The 10000-nt window shown below is 38.4% G+C and overlaps 1 protein-coding gene across 1 annotated transcript in view; it reads right to left on the bottom strand.

Annotated features, from left to right (window-relative positions):
* The window catches only part of LOC144976927 (uncharacterized), a 54614-nt gene extending 45128 nt beyond the window's left edge, over positions 1 to 9486 (bottom strand). The window contains exon 1 of the mRNA XM_078921534.1: positions 8720 to 9486. The gene's annotated coding sequence lies outside the window, so the exon portion shown is untranslated. The remainder of the gene's footprint in view (positions 1 to 8719) is intronic.
* Between the last annotated feature and the right edge of the window lie 514 nt (positions 9487 to 10000).

Consider the following 10000-nt stretch of genomic DNA (forward strand, 5'->3'; position numbering starts at 1 on the left):
CCATGGCTAGTAAGTCACCATAGACAACTATAAAAGGCACAAATAGGATTGTCAGATTTTTTAAAAAGTTGCAAACAAAGAAAATACTAAATGAGTTGTGTAAAAATTTGGGAGCTGTTGAGGACTAAATAACACAAAGTTGAAATGAACCATACAATGAATATCAACATTAATAAGTTTTCCTTTAAAAAGGTAATTTATATATATATATCTTTTTTTTTTTTGGGGGGGGGGGGGGGGGGGGGGGTGGGGGGGGGGGGGGGAGGCGGGTTAAAACCAGTGAAAGCAAATTCGCTTGAATGGATTATTCAGTGCCAAACAATGTTTTAAAATTACCAATCTGGCAACTCTGCCATTTCCTAGGTCCTTCCACCACATCAAACCATCGGATACGTCAAAAATCAAACAAACGGTGATTCCGATCAAAACAATCAAACATAGTTTACGGAATAACCCCTTGATGATAAGCACTGAAAACCTACTATTGTGCCATTGATAGATAACTCTGACTTCGACACAAAATAATGTCGATGAAAGGATAGTAGACAAGCAGTTAGTACTACGCATTGTCTCTTTATGCTATGAAAACCGAGATAAGCATTCCGGTACACAGACATCGAGTCTACTAATTTGGATTGGGCAGATTTAAATTTTCTAATTTTTAAGACAAGCAACTAGAGAAGTGCCTCACAGAGTATGCAGGAGCAAGCTGATAAAGTGTAAGAACACCAGCAGACGATGCAACCTACTGTTTTTTTATTTTATTTTTTTTTTTTTTTACTCTGTCCACTGCGGGCGGCGGATATTCAAATCAAATTTGAGGAGAATGAATACCATTTCCCAAAGATAAAATTTTAAATTGAAAAAACAAAACAAAAAACAAACAAACAAAGAACCCCCCCCCCCCCCCCAAAAAAAAAAAAAAAAAAAAAAAAAAAAAAAAAAAAAAAACAACAACAAAAAACAAACTACAAACAAACAACCCTTAGATTTCTGACAATTTTAACGAGTAAAACTAAAAAAAAATTGTATGAAACAGTGCACCGTCAAAGCAGAGAGAAAAATGTAAAAAATATTTTTTTTAGAACTAGTGATTATTTCCCCCAAACGCATACCATCAATGGTAATGCCGTGATTTGCTAAAAGTAACACCGACATTATCAAGTTAAATAATTACGTTCCCAACCAATCATGATCGACGAATGTCGAGGAAGAAAACGAAGATCTATCCTAAGAGTCACAGGACAGATCTTCTTTTCCTCCCTCGTCGTTCGTCGATCGTTAACTTATTAGGCTTTTAACGAAATCGGGCCGAACGAGACGCCGAACGCCGAACCCGAACGGATATAGCCTTCTCACGTGACCATGAACGTTTACATTCGGGCGACTGTCCGAGGGGCGTGCTTATTCCCTTTCACAGTGGGTCTACTGCTGCTAGTAGATGGCTAGTAGAAAAAGAGGGGGGGGGGGGGGGGGATATCTTGACTTTACTATTTATTAATAATAATAATAATAATAATAATAATAATAATAATAATAATAATAATAATAATAATAATAATAATAATAATAATAATAATAATAATAATGACGATGATGATGACGATGATGATGGTGATGATGATAATTATAATTATAATACAGAATGCCTAGACCAAGACAGGCTGCTTTTGTTTGAAAGTAAACATTATCCAAATGAGATAAAATATAAACCCAACTGTTTCATGCCGTGCAACATTCAGCATTAAAGAATCAATGCGTGGGAAGCTTTAAAACGCATGCATCTTGTGTACATTTCTTACGGTGCCTGGTACGGTATGGACTGTTGCCAAGCTCAGCAGAAGAAAGGACGACCAGTGTGTTGTTAGAAGTGTATGTGTGTGTGTGTGTGTGTGTGTGTGTGTGTGTGTGTATGTGCCAAGCATCCATCCATCCTAGACCGTGCCTTGCCAGGCAGGGTCAGCCAACAGATTTAAACGTCTTAATATAAATCTTTGCTATGGTCCTTTTGATGGTAGTAAAGCTTAAGGATAAGATCAAGGCAGCAGGGAAAAGAGTCCTGCCCTAACCGCACCATCTCTTTCCAATTTCAGTGTTGCCAACCCTAAACATAGCACAAGTAAATGTGCACAATGGAGAGCCAAAATAAGTGAAATGGTTTTTTTTTTTGTTTATTTATTTTTTTTTTTGCATACAATCCTGTAAGAAGGAATATGTGCACTAATAGGATTCAATAGTCTGATGTCACGTCGCCCAGCAACGAGCAGCTTGGTTCTAAACAAAGAAAATCGTTACTTTTTATTCTTCATGCTAGCTAGACCGTTTTCAAGTGTCATATGATCAGAATGTATAAAAGTCAAAACATGATCAAATTTATGTTTTTCTCCTCTGGATACACTTTTATGCTCGTTGGAGAAGGGCATCCGCCATTGTTCCGATAGTTTAGAGCCAGTTGCTAAGTTACTATGCGTCAGTACGAGGGAAGTGACGTCACGACTGTTGAAGGCTATTTTGATGATGGGCAGATTCTACAAGCGGAACGCATTTTGGAAAATACATAACTATGATCAATCGTCTCAATACGGAATTATTATGTCCAGATGGGCCAGATGTCTAAAAGTGATTTAAAGGATTAAATGAGTAGAAATTTGAAAATCGAATTTATGTCAAATTAAGATACTGTAAAGATTCTCCTCGATAAATAAAACAAATATTATATTTAAACCAAGTCTCATAATTTTGAATAGGAATCGGAATCTAGAAATTAAATTCTTAGCATTAAAAAAATGGGTTACAAATGAGTAAAGATTACTGCCATCATTGAAAGGACTAACGTTACAAAGTTGATACCCGACTGCGATGCAACTTTTTTTTTTAATTCTTTTTTTTTTTGGCCAACAAAATTTAATATGTAATGATGGATTACGATAACCCACCCTCTCTACTAGTTAATGAATCTTAAACTGAAGACTTCATTTCAGTTTCTCTTGACAAGTTGGGAATCACATTAACATATCAATAAATATAACATGAAGAAAAAAATTTCAGGTTAATTTGAGCAATTTGTTGTTGTTTTTTTCAGTACACTCTTTTTTGATGCCACATTTAGGCATTGTGACCACATTGCAATACTAAGACAATGTGTCCACAGACAAAGCAGATACACACATCGGGTGATGAACAAGTTTGCAGATACGAGTCAACAAGTTTGCAAGAATGAGTCAAAGAGTCCAAACAATAAAATGACAGGGCCCCTCTAGACTGATTGCCAATCGCCTTTGGATTTATGATTGGGCGTCTCGATAGGTCAGATGGTAGAGCACTCGATTCATAAGTAAACGAATCGGTACCGATCCCGGGTGCAGTAGATCATTTTTCTGAACCCCCTACTCCCTCTTTCCACCTGACCTAGCAGTTAGCAGTAGCAAGGTCTCTTAGATTTGTTGGAAATTGCTTTACGAATAACTGACGACCTACCCAAAGGGTAGCAAGCGATTGCTATTGTCTGTTTAAAGTATAGAAACCGGGATAAATTCCGGATCCATAAGCCTTATGTCTCTGAAGAACATAAAATAAAATTGCACATTCATATAGACCAGTTTAGTCATTTCTCCAACAGCCCCTACGCATCATAATACAATGATCAAATCGATTTCATGAATTTCCATTTCATACAGTCAAAGGTATCTGTTGACCAGCCGTTTCAAACCCGCACTCTTAAAATATCAATCTTGGTTAATCGGGAATAATTATGTAGTCCTTAGTCCCCCACCAGGTATTCACTCACAATTATACTGTCGGAATGCCAGGTTCTCATATTATTATAATGCAATAACGGAACACATTTATTTGGCTGTGTGCATCTATTTAGTGTTGTTAAGTATTAGTCTTTTCTAACAAAAGAATTTATTGAACGATTAGTAATCCAAAGCACAATTCAATGTTTGTTGTACAAACACGTATGACGACACATAATTGGAGATCGCGTCTTTTCCAAGTGGATAAAAACTACATGGATTTCAGAGTCATTGTTTGATATGTACAGGATAATACGAGATCTGCGTCTACGGAGAAAATAGCCTAGTACGAGATGGATAAAAGTAAAAGGTATACACGAAGACTACAGTAGTTGTGCTACTGTCATTGTTTGGTCATCATTGGGATGATCCGGATTGAATCATCTGTTTAAAAAAAAATTACGAATGTTTGACTTGAAAAGAATAACGAAAGCCGCGCAGTCTTTTGACGAGCAAATAAAGCGATTTTCATGCGCTCTACATTACGAAAAGAAAGGAAAAATAGAAGAGAAAAGAAAGTAAGAAAGAAAGTGGGAGACGCCCCCCCCCCCCCCCCCCCCCCTCGGTGAAATGCAAGTCAATCAGTTTTATCAGTGTTGTTCTAAAAATTGACTAGTTCCTCTTAAAAAGAAAATTCGAGAATTCACTAATGTTGTCGATCGTTCAAAATGCAATGTGAACAACTATACTTTAATACAATGAAGAATTCGCTTTAGTGAATGATAAATGGAAACAACACAGAATGGGGCATAGACAGATAGATAGATAGATAGATAGATAGATAGATAGATAGATAGATAGAGAGAGAGACACACACACACACACACACACAGAGAGAGAGAGAGAGATAGATAGATAGAGAGAGAGACACACACACACACAGAGAGAGAGAGAGAGAGAGAGAGAGAGAGAGAGAGAGAGAGAGAGAGAGAGAGAGAGACGGAGACTTGAGTTAAACAGCATTTTATCGAAAAATTACCTTGAAATTTACCGCGGTGCGTGATGCTTTGAATGAAGGAAAATGGTTAAAAAGGAGAAATAAACAAACAAACAAAACACAAACGAATAAGGAAGCGAAAAGAAGGAAAAGCAAAACAACGATCTCTAATTCTAAGAACAGAAATCACAGATCTCTTTTATCTGTTCTAACGCGTGTGTACATGTCAACATTGGAATGTTAAGGATTAAAATACACAAATACTTTCAAACAGTACGTTTTGAAAAATGGGGAGGATGGGGGGCGGGGGGGGGGGAGAGAAATAGAGGGGAAAAGAAAAGAGAGAGAGAAAAAAAAAAGAAAAGAAAGAAAAGTGTAAAATTTATTTCAAAGGAATCCGATCAGTCAGTTGTTTTAGCTTTATTCTTTTTTATTTTTTATTCATTTTATTAATCTGCCGGAATTAACGAAGAGAGAAAGAGAGAGAGAAAGAGAGAGAAAGAGAGAGAGAGAGAGAGAGAGAGAGAGAGAGAAAGAGAGAGAGAGGGGATAAAAGTTTTTTTCAACAAATGTCAACGTTAATTTAAAACAAAACAAAACAAACAAAAGATAAACAAAAAAAAAACAACAAAAAAAACAAAACAAAAAACAAATAAAAAATAACCAACAACAACAAATAAACAACCCCCCAACTATTATTATAAGCTCAATGCCAGAAAAACACACAGTCCAGTTAGTGACCTAATAAAACAATAACTACAATACATACCAAAAAAAAACAAAAAAAAAAAAATCCCGGCCTACCTCCCGATATTCTTTGATGCTGTCGCCTAGGCATTCCACAAAGGAATGTTAGATAACACATAAAACAGGCGTCTGATGTTTAAAAAAATCGCCATTCCAGTCCAAGCGAGTAAATTGGCGGGGGGGGGGGGGGGGGGGGGGGGGGGGGGGGGGGTTGGTAGTAATCATCTTGCCCTATGGGGGGAAAAGTCGAAATGCCTGAAGTGGGGCGTGAACCACAAACCTCTCGGGTCATAGACAATGCAATGCCTTAACCAGTCGTCCAACTTGTCCCCCTGGAGTTTTGCAGAACGTACATTGAATTGAAAGAGTCATCAAACGTAGACACAGAGATAGACACTACTATGAGGACATGATGGAATGTTAAAGGTGAAAGCTGTGTGAGTCATGATTCAGGGACATGAGGTCATTCTGGTACAAAGGCTACGATGATTAACAAGCGCAAGCAACACCTGAACGAACAAAGTCTTTGTACGAAGAGGCGCAAGTAGATAGTGATGTGACACATAGTGCGTAAACAATACTAATGGATGGAAAAAGTAAATGTAGAAGTCATTCGGAGCCATTAGGCCCATAATGGAGCCGGAGAATATTCCTTTTTATATTGCATAGCTTTAAAAGGACGATAGCAAAAAACTACTTGCTAACGGTTCAATAGAGCGCTAGTCTATGATAAAGTACTTTCACCCAGATCTAGCATACCAAGCTACCAAATCACTATTGGGTGTGACAGGGATGGGTACTAGGGAGACCGGTCATGATTAATTACTTATATATAGAGAGAAGTTGGATAGGTACTACAAGGCGGGTAGTGCTACAACTGTATACGCACGTAATAGACAGGAGGGTCAGAAAGAAAAAAAAAGTTCGTCTGCATACGAAGTGAAGCGCATGCTCTACTTCCAATTTCAAGACATAAAAAAAAACAAAAAAACAACAAACAAAAAAAAACAGCCTTTAAAAGAAGAGAGGGACTCCTTGCACATCTCCATAATTCTATCAAACGTTTCTGACCGCCGCTCCTATGAAAAATTTACTTTTCAGTCACGTGACTTTTTAATATGAATCATTCATATATTGCAATTGGGAATTTCTCGTCCTGTGCTAATTCCAGACCCCGCCCTTATCTCTCACTCCTCCCTCCCCACTTCCCCACTCTTGCCGCGGAATCATTCATTGCAAACAGTCCGCGATAATAATAGGAATAATATACGCGCAATCTAAATCCACTCCTCTCTCAACAGCATGAAAATGTATTGATAAACTATCTCATCAACAATATGATCGCAGGTACTGGCGTCATTCTACACCCGAGAGCAGCTGATTCCATAACAGATTATAAAATGGACTGTTATAAAGACCGGTTGATACCATAATTTTTCAAAACTCATAGACCTTCACGTTATATTTTTTAAAAAAATAAAAAATGAACGTATATAAAGAAAAAACCCCACTTAATATTATTGAATTCAATACGTAAACAGGTGGAGAAAAAAAAAGGGTGAGGGGTGGGGTGGGGGGATGAGAGAGAAGTTGTTCCGATCTTATAATCATCGAGTTGATCTCAGATTTCAAACAACCTACATCATAAATATTGTTATCATCATTATTATTATTATCATCATCATCGTCGTCGTCGTCGTCATCATCACTTTACAAGTTCGCTCTCAATGTTCACTTTGCAACTGTGATATTTTCGAATAATATCTACCTAAGACAATTATTTATATTTGGCCTAAATGTAATCAGAACTCCCTTATCTAAATAAAAGGGATGAATATCACCCCCCCCCCCCCCCACACACACACACACGCACAAAGGAAAGAAAGAAAGAAAGAAAGAAAGAAAGAGAGAGAGAGAGAGAGAGAGAGAGAGAGAGAGAGAGGAGAGGGAGAGAGAAAAAGAAAGAATGAGAGAGGGAGAGAGAGAGGGAGGGAGGGAGAGAGAGAGAGAGAGGGAGAGAGAGAGAGGGAGAGAGAGAGAGAGAGAGAGAGAGAGAGAGAGAGAGAGAGAGAGAGAGAGAGAGAGAGAGAAATTGTTCACAATTAACTAGTCTTATAAGTCTAAGAGTGAGATGAGTACAAATCGGAAACATAAATAGGATTGAACTAAATTCTAGGCAATCAGTACTCTAAGTGGCACTGACAAAAATGAATATGTATATATATATATATATATATACACACACACACACACACACACACACACACAACAAATTACAAATACGGAACCTTTCGGGATCAGAGCCCTTCTTCAGGATATAATAAGACAACAACAAAAAAAAACACAAAAAAAAAAACAACAACAACAAAACATTAATATTTGGCATGTCTCTGAAGTTTGGATTTTAAGTTGTGTGTCCCTCTTTTTAGTGTTATTATAATTGTCTGGAGAATACGTTTTAGACCGAAACGTACAGTTTATGGTATTAATTTCAGTTCTTTTCGAAGATTTTATATTATTTTTTTTTTGTTCATTACTTTTTACCGCCCATAGCGTCTAACAGACAGGAGGTAAATAATAATAATAATAATAATAATAATAATAATAATAATAAGAAGAAGAAGAAGATTTTATTGATACAAATAGTATATAGAGAGAACAGAGAGAGAGAGAGAGAGAGAGAGAGAGAGAGAGAGAGAGAGAGAGAGAGAGATTGTAGGCGTATGCGTGATATTGAAACACCAAGAGTGAAGAAAGTAAAAGAGAGAGGAGTTGAAAAGAGAGAAAATATCCGGAAGGGGGGGGGGGGGGGGTTGCAATCTATTGCATATGCGTTTGTAGTTATGAAAGAAATTTGGAGTGAGGGGTGCAAACTAGAGAGAGGGACTGAGAGATGGGAGAGAGGAGGGTGAAAGAGAGAAGAGGAGAGGGAGAAAGCTAAGACTAATAAGAGAGAGAGAGAAAGAGAGAGAGAAAGAGAGAAAGAGAGAGAAAGAGAGAGAGAGAGAGAGAGAGAGAGAGAGAGAGAGAGAGAGAGAGAGAGGGTGAGGAGGGAGGGAGGTGGGAATGGGCCGTTATCAATGGCAATTAGGAGAGAGAGAGAGAGAGAGAGAGAGAGAGAGAGAGAGAGAGAGAGAGAGAGAGAGAGTAGAAAAAAAGGGTGAAGGGGGGGGGGGGGCACTCACGAGTACGGGAAGGGAGTGGGTTAAACCAAAACATTTCATATCATAAAACCTACCTCAAATCAAACAGTTCAAACAGGCCTGTGAGTTGGCATCTTAGTCTTAGTAGAGTTGATTCAGGCCGAAAGAATATGATTATGATTTCCTTTCAGACTTTTACTCTTCTACTTCTCAAGTTCAAGGGTGATTATTGATGAGTAGAGACCAGTCAATGATTTCCTATTTTGATCGTGTTCAAAATCTTATTATTAACTTATTTTCACTCACATTTCCTCACACTAAATCCACTCTATTCGTCAGTTACAAACATAAACAATATTTATCATTCCTTTTTATTGATTAAAACAAGGTCACAGGTAATGTCCAACGATTAAAATTTCATCACTCTTCTCTTATCCCCCCAACAGTTAGCAGTCGAGTCGAAGAACCATTATCACTTTCTTATCTCTGGCTCTCAAGGGAGGAGACCGGAATCCACGTCTCACGAACTATCAGCGAGGGTCAAAACCATGATGTTGACTTGCCTAGTGTCCCGAAGTTGTGGGATCAAAAAGTGATTAAAAAACTAACAACACATCATCCAAGTTTGAAAACTAATATTTACATCACTTTAAAACAAGAATAAATGTCATTTCGTTAAATCTAATATAAACACTTCCACAGAGAACAAAGATAAAATGAGAAGATAGCTGCTGCTGTGTAGATAAATGGAACAGCTTGCTGGAAATTGGAAATTGAAACGCAGACATGCTCGACCAATGTGACAAACAACTGACGCTAGAGTGAAAGCCTCAAAGCAGCAGCAATGCCAGACACGGTGAGTGAAGCGAGGAGGATAAAAGCTATAAATATCTCAACAAGTCGGCAACAGATGGAAATGTGCGGGGAAGGGTGAGAGGAGGTCGATGAGGAAGGCGGGGGGGGGGGGGGGGGGGGGGGGGTGATGCGATGCGAGGCTGCGGGAGGAGACAGGCGACACGAAACCATAACACACACACTACGAAAACACACACATACATACACACACAGCCTGTTGCAAACACCGCATGAATCCGGCGCCTCGTCACGCCCTACGAGTAAATGCCGTGTTGTGATTGGCCAGTTCCAGCCCCCATCTTCTCGTTTCTATATTTTACGTCATCGCATGGGGGAGCTAGCAGAAATGTGGGCTTGTGCAATGATGTGGTGGTTCTGCTGTTTGACGTAGATTGCTGATTCGAAAGGTATTCCTGCTGTACTTCCGCTTTTCAATGGTTCTAAAGTTGGAATGAGAGGAAAAAGAAAGTAAGAATCCTGCATCTAGTGGAATACAGGCAAATAGTCAGCCATCATTGATA

The sequence above is a fragment of the Berghia stephanieae genome, chromosome 7 (genome assembly GCF_034508935.2).
Source record: "Berghia stephanieae isolate SIO BIC M18660-M18661 chromosome 7, UCSD_Bste_1.3, whole genome shotgun sequence".
NCBI lineage: Eukaryota > Metazoa > Mollusca > Gastropoda > Nudibranchia > Aeolidiidae > Berghia > Berghia stephanieae.